Below are 10,608 nucleotides of genomic sequence, written 5' to 3'. Positions count from 1 at the left end.
GCCAGAAGACGTCCGCTTATATTTCAATGTGCATTTTAATAACCCGAGCCTTTGTTGTCTGAATATGTTATCTGTTATGATTACCCTGATCCTTTTAATTAAAATATGTTTTAAATACAACTACTCCAAGCATCAGTTGTGATCCTACAGAATAGATTTTTTTTCATTCACATATTTATGTAATTTGCCAGAAGACGTCCGCTTATATTTCAATGTGCATTTTAATAACCTGAGCCTTTGTCTGAATGTTATCTGTTATGATTACCCTGATCCTTTTAATTAAAATATGTTTTAAATACAACTACTCCATTTGTTGGATTCATATAAAATCTCAGTGGTTATCAAACACCATGACACCATTTATTACTGTCACCTTTGACAGCATGTGGTTTGTAGGCTTGGTGGAAACACAGAGCGCACAAATCCACAGTGCCATCAGTTTTAGTTAATTTGAATCCAGCGCAATCTATAGTGACAACCTATTTAAACGGTCACATCAGTGTTTATTATATTGGCAGGATATACATTTTAGTCCATTACATATGCAATTCAATGTGCTATTTAAAATCCTGTTTTACCATACATTGTAAATGTATTGCAATGTATAATCTGTAACTTGAATTGTTACCTAAGAGGGGATCAAATTCCTTCAAAATAAGTTGTAAAATAACATTTTAAACTGCAGATCCATATGATCCATTTGGATAAAGGGAGGGGTTATTATAACATGAACAGTATAAAAGCAACATCCTTACAACCCATAACAGGCTTCATGGTTATAAAGTGCAACTATTAATGTGTGAGTATGACAGCTGATTTTCTTTAAAAAAATATATATATATTTTACTGTATATATTAATAATGAAGAGTAATTAAAATGTATTTGGTATAAATTTGCATGACTTATCTACCAGTGTACTATACAAAAGTACTCATACAAAACACACTTACAAATGGGTGTTCCCTTTTCTTTTTTCTTTCTGTTAGACAACAAACCATTTTATCATCTTTCCATACAGAAAAGAAAGGAACGTATCTGAGCAAATATGGCAGTGAACAACACTACGTACTTTCTCTCCAATTGTACCTCACAGTCTAAAAGCAACGGTTCTAGTGTTCAGGTTTTTGAGTGCATGGACTCCTATCCAGGAAATGTTTTAATTGCCTTCTACATACTTCTGAATGTTGCTTTCATGCTGCCTCTGAACTGCTGGCTTCTGTGGCTGGCAAGAAGAACAGGTGTTGCATCTTCAGATTTTGTCTTTTTCAATCTGTCTGTTGCTGAGGTCATTGGTAACACCTGCATATTTATTTATCTGTTAGGAACAACCCTTAATGAGAAAGTTCTTATTCGTATTTCTAATTACATGGTCAGTATGTTAATTGTGGGTCGACCGCTCTTTCAAACCTACTTCTGTGTGGAGCGATTCCTGGCGGTGGTCCATCCGTTGGTATACCCTAAAAACATTAAAGCCTCTAAACTTAAACTGCTATTTGTTGGACTGGGTTGGCTGATAATCCTGATGTTTGGATGGTTTATTATGGATTCATTCCCTAAAATACCAAAAATTTACACAGGACTGTTTCTAGCAATGTTAGTTATGTGCACATCTTGCTCTGTCATGATTTTGTGGGTTTTGAAGAGGCACAATCCAGCAAATGGACAGAAGGGGAAAGAAGGAACATATCAACAAAAGAGAAAGGCTTTTGTAGTCATCACAGTCATCTTGATCACACTGGTGTTTGGCTATGGGACAATCTCATGTGTTATTATACTGAGGGACCAAATTCCATACGATACTTTTTGTGTACTCGTAGGTTTAAGTTGGTGGACCCTTTTGCCAAATGCTCTAGTTCAACCTTACCTCTACCTGTCAAAGGTAGACAAACTGACATGTATCAAAAGCTGTTAACTTTTAGACAGGTCTGTTGTTAATATGCATCATGTTATAGAAGTGTAAGAGTATTTATACATTATTTAGATTTCAGAATGAGTGGAAATATAAATGTCTTTCTTTCTTTGCTCTCTATTCTAGTCTGTTGATAAATTTGAAACTTAATTTTTTAGCACTTGTCGTGATACTCTTTAGGATGACCTGCTTGTTATATTCCTATTCTAGTCTGTTGATAAATTTGAAACTTAATTTTTTAGCACTTGTCATGACCTGCTTGTTATATTCCTCATTTGTGAGTAACTTTGGATAAAAGTGTTTGCTAAATGAATAAATGTGATCCAATACAATATCTTATTCTATAAACTATAAACAACAGCAGATGTTCAGTGGATTCATATGAAGTCTTCATTATCAAACATTTTCCTAAGACATCAGTTACTATTGTCACCTTTGTCAACATGTGGTCTATAGACTTGGAAATACATAGCATATGTGTTTATACAGAAGGCACAATCCCACAGTGCCATCTGTTTCAGTTCATTTGAATGTAGTGCAATCTATAACGACAACCTCTTTACATTGTCACATCAGTGTTTATAATATATAGGATTTATTATAGTATATGCCATTTTACTTTACAGTATGTAAATTCAGTGCTACATAAAATGAATATGAATCTGTTTATATGTTATAAATGTATTTACATTCCCATTTATAGTCTAAAAAAAATCTAAATATGTTTAACTACTGATTTGCAGGAAAAAAGACCAACCTGTGAAAATAAAGCATTTAATGGTGACTTTAAGATACACAAAGCAAGTTAAATTGTTCATCTTCTGTATTTAAAGGACATAATAAGATAAGTGTTATCTGTATTCATTATCTGAGGTCTATTTTACAAAAGTCACAGCAAAGGCAAACTTATGTGATAGGAAAATGTATATCACTTTTTCATTTTTACGTAAAAACAGCCAATGAAAATCTTTTCTAACGGTAAATAATAATAATAATAATAATAGTAATAAATCTAAATGTGTCTAGATATGATATAGTCTGCATAATACTTCTTTTATAGCATGCAGTAACTGCTTTTTTTTACAGTTTAGTTTTTATTTATATGTTTGAGATATTTTCTGAATAATATTCATAGCAAAAAATCAGCTATTTTATTATTTGTGCATAGGATCTCAAAGCTGTTTAGCAATGACGAAACACTTTACTACAGGCAAAATAATTAGTAGCTGTAATAATTTATAAATGTCTAATACATGTCTCCTAAATCCCTAACTTTGTGACATTTGTGACAAATGGCATAATGGCATCTGTTTGTAGATATATATATATATATTTGTACGTTCTCTTTCTGTGTACTGCAGTCATCTGTGAATCTCTCTGATGATAAAGGGAGGTTCTGTCATGTAAAAAATACTTTGTATAAATGCACAATTCTCACAACACGCCACAGACTTGATGGATATGTGTGTAACACTTCATGTGTGAGTATGTCCGTCAATTTCTTTTCCCTTTTAAAGGCCAAATGTTTTTGATAATGTCTGAGAGTTTCGGAGATACATATATTATACATACATACATACATACATGCATATATATTCTTTAAATATAATAAATAAAAATAAATAGATACAAATATTTGATTTAGGTATTTAGTATAAACCACAAATCACTAGAGTGCTACCATACACTGTACCGAAAATTGTTGTGCACCTTGCTCTTTCTGTTAGATGAACAAAACATTTTTTTTCTTGCTTTCCATACAGAAATCAAAGCACAATCTCCGCAAAGGCTGTGAACAGCTCCACTGACTTTCTTTCAACTGCACCTCCCAGTCAGAAAGCAACTGTTCTGGTGATCCACTTTTGAGTGCATTGATTCCTTTCCTAGAATTATTCTCACTGGCTTCTCCACACTTGTGAATGTTGCTTTCGTGCTTCCTCTAAATGTCTGGATTCTGTGGCTGGCAAGAAAAACAGGAGGTGTTACATCCTCAGACTATGTCATTTTCAATCAGTCGATTGCTGAGGTCATTGGTAACAGCTCCATCATTGTTTTTGTGTTAGGTTCAGTCTTTAATAAGAAAGTGGTTATTCTTATCTCTGCTTACCTATGCTATACTTTAGTTGTGGGTCGACCGCTCTTTCAAGCCTTTTTATGTATGGAGCGATACCTGGCTGTGGTTCATCCACTGGTTTACCTAAAATACATGAATACCCCTAAACTTAAACTACCATTTGTTGGACTAGTTTGACTGTCACTCCTGTTATGTGGATGGTTTATGGATTCATACCCTAGAATACAAAAATGTTACATAGGACAGTTAATAATAATGTTGGTTGTGTGTTCATCTTGTTCTGTCATGATTTTATTGGTTTTGAAGACACCCAAGCCAGGGGACGGACAGAAGGAGAAAGAAGGAACATATCAACAGAAGAGAAAGGCTTTTGTGGCAGTCACAGTCATCTTGATCGCACTGGTGTTTGGCTATGGGACAGTCTCAGGTGTTATTATCCTGAGAGATCATATTCCATATGACACATATTGTTTAGCTCTAGTTTTAAGTTGGTGCACCCTTGTCCCAAGCGCTCTAGTTCAACCTTACCTCTACCTGTCTAAAGTAGGCAAGTTGCAATGCATCAAAAGCCATTAACCTTAATTATGTAGAGATGTCTGTATGTATACTGTATGTGTAATGCAATTAAATCATTTTACATTATTTAGATATCAGAATGACTCATCGTTTTAAAGCAATTGCCTGAATTCTGTTGATTGTTACTTAAAATATTTTTTCATTTTATATTTTTACTCTCTATCCTAGCTTGCACCTCTCTAAACAACTTTGGTAGTTTGAAAACATTTGATAGTTTGCATTTTAGCACTTCTTGTGTTGCTGCCTCCTTAGGACTGCCTCCTTGTATTCCTCATTTTTAAGTTGTCAGTAAATAAATAAATGTAAATGCGATTCAAATGCATTTGTGTCTTGTGTTCTATATACCTCAAACATCTGCTCAAATCTTAAATATCTTAAATCACTGTCACAAAATATGTTCCTTATTATTTATGTGATATGTACAAAAGCTATTTCATTCTTTTTTATGTAAATATCGACAATTAAATTTGAAAAAAATTAGAAATCAAATGTATAATATAATACAAAAAAAAATTGTCATCAGGCAGAATACTCATAAAACTTGTCACTATATATCCAGGCTTTACAAAAACGGATGTTATTAAAAGATGCAGATTATATTGGCACAGACAATGTATATAAGATTTATGTTGAAATACAACCCATCTGCTTTTAAAAACCAGTGTGCTGGAATTCCTTGATGTTTAGAATCTGATAAATACAGACTGTACATAGGTGTTACATCCTTGTAAATCTTATTCAGTCAACTCCAGCATCCATTATGGTTGAATTGCAAATGACAATGTGTCTAGACATAAATCCCAACACTGTGCCATTTCTGACATTTACTGTTTGGTTTTTAGTCATAACCTTCGGGAGTCTAGTATTCCACAAAAATCTGATGCTCTATTGTTGGTGCTTTGGTTCTTAAAGCAGTTTAGCTACATGAGTCTCAGTTCTTCTGGCAACAGAAAAACTGTTGATGCGATATATGACAGCTGTAACCACATATTTATAAATATTTTCACTCCCTGCGTTTTTGAATGCACAGACTCCTATCCAGGACATTTTCTCATTGTTTTCGCCATAATTCTGAATGCTGTTTTAATGCTGCCTCTGAACGGGTGGATTCTGTGGCTGGCAAGAAAAACTGCATGTGTTCCATCTTCAGACTGTCATTTTGAATCTGTCTATTGCTGAGGTCATTGGCAACACCAGCTTACTTACTTTTCTGTTAGGTGCGATGCTTAATGTGAAAGTTATTATTCTTGTTTCTAATTACCTGTCCAGTATGTTAATTGTGGGTCGACCGCTCTTTCAAACCTACTTCTGTGTGGAGCGCTACCTGGCTGTGGTCCATCCACTGGTTTACCTAAAATACATGAAAGCCCCTAAACTTAAACTGTCATTTGTTAGGCTGGTTTGGCTGTCAATCCTGCTATTTGCATGGTTTATTATGGATTCCTATCCTAAAATAGCAACATTTCAAACAGGACTGTTTCTAGCAATGTTGGTTGTGTGTTCATCTTGCTCTGTCATGATTTTGTGGGTTTTAAAGAGACCCAAGCCAGGGGACGGAGAGAAAGAAGCAGCGTATCAACAGAAGAGAAAGGCTTTTGTAGCTGTCACAGTCATCTTGATCACATTGGTGTTTGGCTATGGGACATTCTCATGTGTTATTATACTGAGGGATTAACTTCCATATGACACTTATTGTTTGGTGCACCCTTTTGCCAAGCGCTGCAGTTCAACCTTACCTCTACCTGACAAAAATCAAAAATCATTAACTGTATTTGTATAAATTGATAGGTGTCTGTGTCATATGAATCTTGTGATACACATACAACTGTATTTACAATACATCTAGATATCAGAATCCAGTGAATTTGTATCTTGCATTGATAAAAATGTACTGTCTCATAGTTTAGTAAAAAAAAATATTTATATCATTGTACTACACTGAACAAAATTATACAGATTTGTGAACAATATTTGAGAGAAATAGGCCTTTTGTGTACATAGAAAAAGTCTTAGATCTTTGAGTTCAGCTCATGACAAATGGGGGCAAAAACAAAAGTGTTGCGTTTATAATTTTGTTCAGTGTATTTTTTGGAAAGATATATTATGTATAATACTTTTGCTCCTGTATAGTAATTTCCAAGAGGTCACCTGCCAAACAAATATCATATTTGTCATATATATCATATATTTATACCATATATCATATTTGACTCTAACTAATTTGATGTTCAAATAATATCATGTGTGTATTCTTTTTAACTCAATAATAATAAAACACCTAGAAAAGACCAGTAGTAAGACGAATGAATATAAAACTGCAGTAAATCTTTGTTTATTTCATAGATTAGGCAAAACCAATTTCTACTGTAAAACAGCTCTAACAAGACAGTAGTGTCATCATTCAGCTCTATTCAGTTCAAGTTTTGTTCTCATCCGATGATGTCAATGCTGTCCAATTGATAATATTATTGAATATTTAGTGGTTTTTATACCCCAATTAAGCAAGCCAAAGGTGACAAAGTACAATATAAAGGGCATAAAGTAAGATATAAACTACTGTGTATTGGGAAATAACTATATAATTACAAAAGCAAGTTCAATGTCACAATGTAAGTACCCTTTTCTTCTTTTAAAGAGATTTGTAAACATTTTACTAAAAACAACAAAATGTTAAAGAGCTGATTTCTATTTGCATATTTTCTAGGTATAATTCATCCTCAGACACACAGCTGGTATAAGTCATGCACACCCAGGTGAGATGAACTACACTGCGTGAAAGCTATGGAACCACTCTAATAGTTACCTGTCCAGTACTAGGTCAGTATGCAATATAATAGCTGCATTTCTGTCACTATTGCTAACAGTTCACTTTTTCAAGTCTGTACACTCTTCTGTTCATACATTTTATAAGAAACCTCATTGCACCATTTCATTGCATTTTCAATTGCTCTTCATGTTCTTTAGATACTCGTAGTTGTTTCGACTGAAGAGCAAGATGAACACCACTTACTCAGCGAACCAAACATCCCCTCTTGTTTTCACATGCACAGACTCTTACCCAGGGAACTTCATTGGACTCAGTGTTACAGCATTTCAGATCCTGGTCCTCCTGCCCATCCACACCTGGGTCCTCTGGCTGGGCACAAGTGACATTAGAAAAGGAGGGAATCTGGCAACCTCAGATATCTTTACAGTGAACCTGTCTCTATTAGAACTTATGTCTATCTTCCTTTTTCTGTTTACACTGGTTGCTTTCGCTTTTAACTATCAACACACAATGCTCCTTGCTATGTTCTTTTCTGGAAGCTACATGGTTGGTCGTCCCTTTACGAATTGCTTGATTTGTGTTGAGCGCTACATAGCCGTGGCCCATCCAGTGATATACCGTAACACAGCCTTTGTGAAGCACAGATATATTGGTGCTTCTCTGGTCTGGCTACTGACTTTGTCTTATGGAGGCTTTGTTATTTTCACCTTTCCAGATCCCCCCATTGCAGCCTATCTTGTCTCCCTAGCAATCAGCCTGTTGGTGATCACAGCTTGTAGTTTAGGAGTGCTCAAGATCCTGCTGAGACCAAGTCCTGGTGAAACACTGAAGGAAGGGATGTACCATCAGAAAAAGAGGGCATTTGTAATCATCACTGTCATTCTAGTTTGCATATCTATTGCATATGGCATGGATATGTTCATTTTTAGTATGAAGAAATACATAACTTATGACACTTTCTGTGTGATGTTGGGCAGCAATATGTGGTTAATTAAAGGAATTAGTTTAATACAGCCTTTTCTCTATCTTTCCAAGCTTGGTAAGTTTTCATGCATCAAAAAAGGTTCTTGTTAATACAACAGGAGAGGTTGAAGCTGTGTTCTTGTGTATATCACGTGTCTCTCAGACAATGTAAGTTCAATTCTGGATTGTGTTTTGTAACCATCAACCAGAAACACTTTATAATAACTTTTATTAATTAATCATTAACAAATGCTTTATAATGCTTAACAGACCATTTATACATTCAAATAGCTAGAAATGTGAGATAATGTGCTTGTTAATATTTACTTATAAACTTAAACATTATCTAATGATTAACAGATGATTATTTCATGTAAAATGAAATGCTTACAAATGTTATTAAACTTTCATATCATATGATCATGCACTTCTTGAAAATCTACAAATGATGTTAACAGATGTTATACAATGCTTAAAAGCTTGTGTTAATGCACAACATTTTTGCTGAGGTGTGCTACAGGTAGGGTTAGGGACAGGTTTGATGGTATGGGTCGGTTTAAGGGTTGGTTAAGGGGTCAAAAGTGTGCAGGGGTCAGTTTAATTACTATAAGGGAACAGTTCAATCTGTTTATATTATATTGTTTTGATAAATGAGTATTTTCTTGAAAAACTGATATGTTTTCTCCTGGTGATGTATGATTCAAGGAATATCCTGTTGTAGTATGCTAATAGAAGTGTTGTGGCAATACAAACATATTTTGCACCCAAATTATGAGTGTTATGTCTTTAGCAAGCATTTCACTAAGCTTAGCTAACCACCCTTTACACAAACATTGTTACAGCAGCTAAAAGTTCAATGCCCATAAAGATATTAAATGATAAGTATTGTAACGGGTTGAAGAATCACACAACAAGTAATCTCAATCAATACCCCGGAGGGTGGATTTATTGGGGTGATGGTAATAAATAAGGTTTATTTATTAAATAAGGATGGTAATAAATAAACTGAATAAGGTTCAGTATATTTAGTATATTTTTTTATAAATATTTACAAATAATGAATAGTCTCAACTTTAGATTGGGAAAACATGAACACATGATTTATAAATGATTTGTAAAGATGTGTAAATAGTGTGAATTAAAGGGTTAGTTCACCCAAAAATGAAAATTAGCCCATAAATTACTCACCCTCAAGTCATCCTAGGTGTATAGGACTTTCTTCTTTCAGATGAATCCAGTCGGAGTTATATAAAAAATAAAAGTGCGCGTCCAAATCGATGCGTTTTTGTAAGAAAAATATCCATATTCAAAACGTAATAATCACTTTAATGTAGCTGGTGCCAACAGTTGTACACAGAAGCAGTTCCGGGCTGATGACGTATGAGTTCAGCGTTGCGCATAGTTTTTATGAACTTGTATAATACATTATTTGTACTTTAAAAAAAAAAATGGTCACACTGCCACACCAAAAAATTACTTATGAAGGTAAAATAATTAAAAATGGTAAAAACATTAAAAGAAACAGTAAAGGACCTAAGATTAGGGGCAATTTCGGGTCTGGAGGACAACTATCATGCAGAGTTTAGCTCCATCCAATCAAATCAATCTTATTTTTAATAGTATAAGAATTAAATTGTATTTAATTGTGGTATTTGAAATGTTTGACAGGAGGACCAAAAGTTATTGTAAATGAATTGAAGCAAAACGGGTGATAAGTTGACTTTAATTAATTACATTAATACATGTCAACACTATTATCATCAAATTTAGAAATCAGAGCACTAAATAAGAAATTTTATTTTCAAATGCTGCAAAATCAGTTGACTTCATATTTTGATATTTTTAAAACTTTGAACACAAACTCAAAAACTCACAAATGTTAAAGGGGTCATATGATGCTGCTAAAAAGAACAGTATTTGGTGTATTTGGTGTAATGAAACGTGTTTATGCGGTTTAAGGTTAAAAAAACACATTATTTTCCACATACTGTACATTATTGTTTCTCCTCTATACCCCGCCTTTTTGAAACGCGTCGATTTTTACAAAGCTCATCGGTCTGAAAAAGCGAGGTGTGCTCTGATTGGCCAGCTATCCAGTGCGTTGTGATTGGCCGAATACCTCAAGCGTGAGACGGAAATGTTACGACCCTTACCATACTGTGATGATGCCCTGTCAGGCCGGAGCGATGATTCAAAAACATGAAAACCCATTATAAACGAGGCATTCGTTGCATCCAGTGGGGACATAATTATGGATTATAATGACTTATACCGTCTTTTTACGCGTTGCGTTGCATCGGAGAAATGACAAACAAAAC

Source organism: Sinocyclocheilus rhinocerous, unplaced genomic scaffold (genome assembly GCF_001515625.1).
Source record: "Sinocyclocheilus rhinocerous isolate Xijiao unplaced genomic scaffold, SAMN03320098_v1.1 scaffold494, whole genome shotgun sequence".
NCBI lineage: Eukaryota > Metazoa > Chordata > Actinopteri > Cypriniformes > Cyprinidae > Sinocyclocheilus > Sinocyclocheilus rhinocerous.
Note: the sequence above shows the minus strand (reverse complement) of the source record.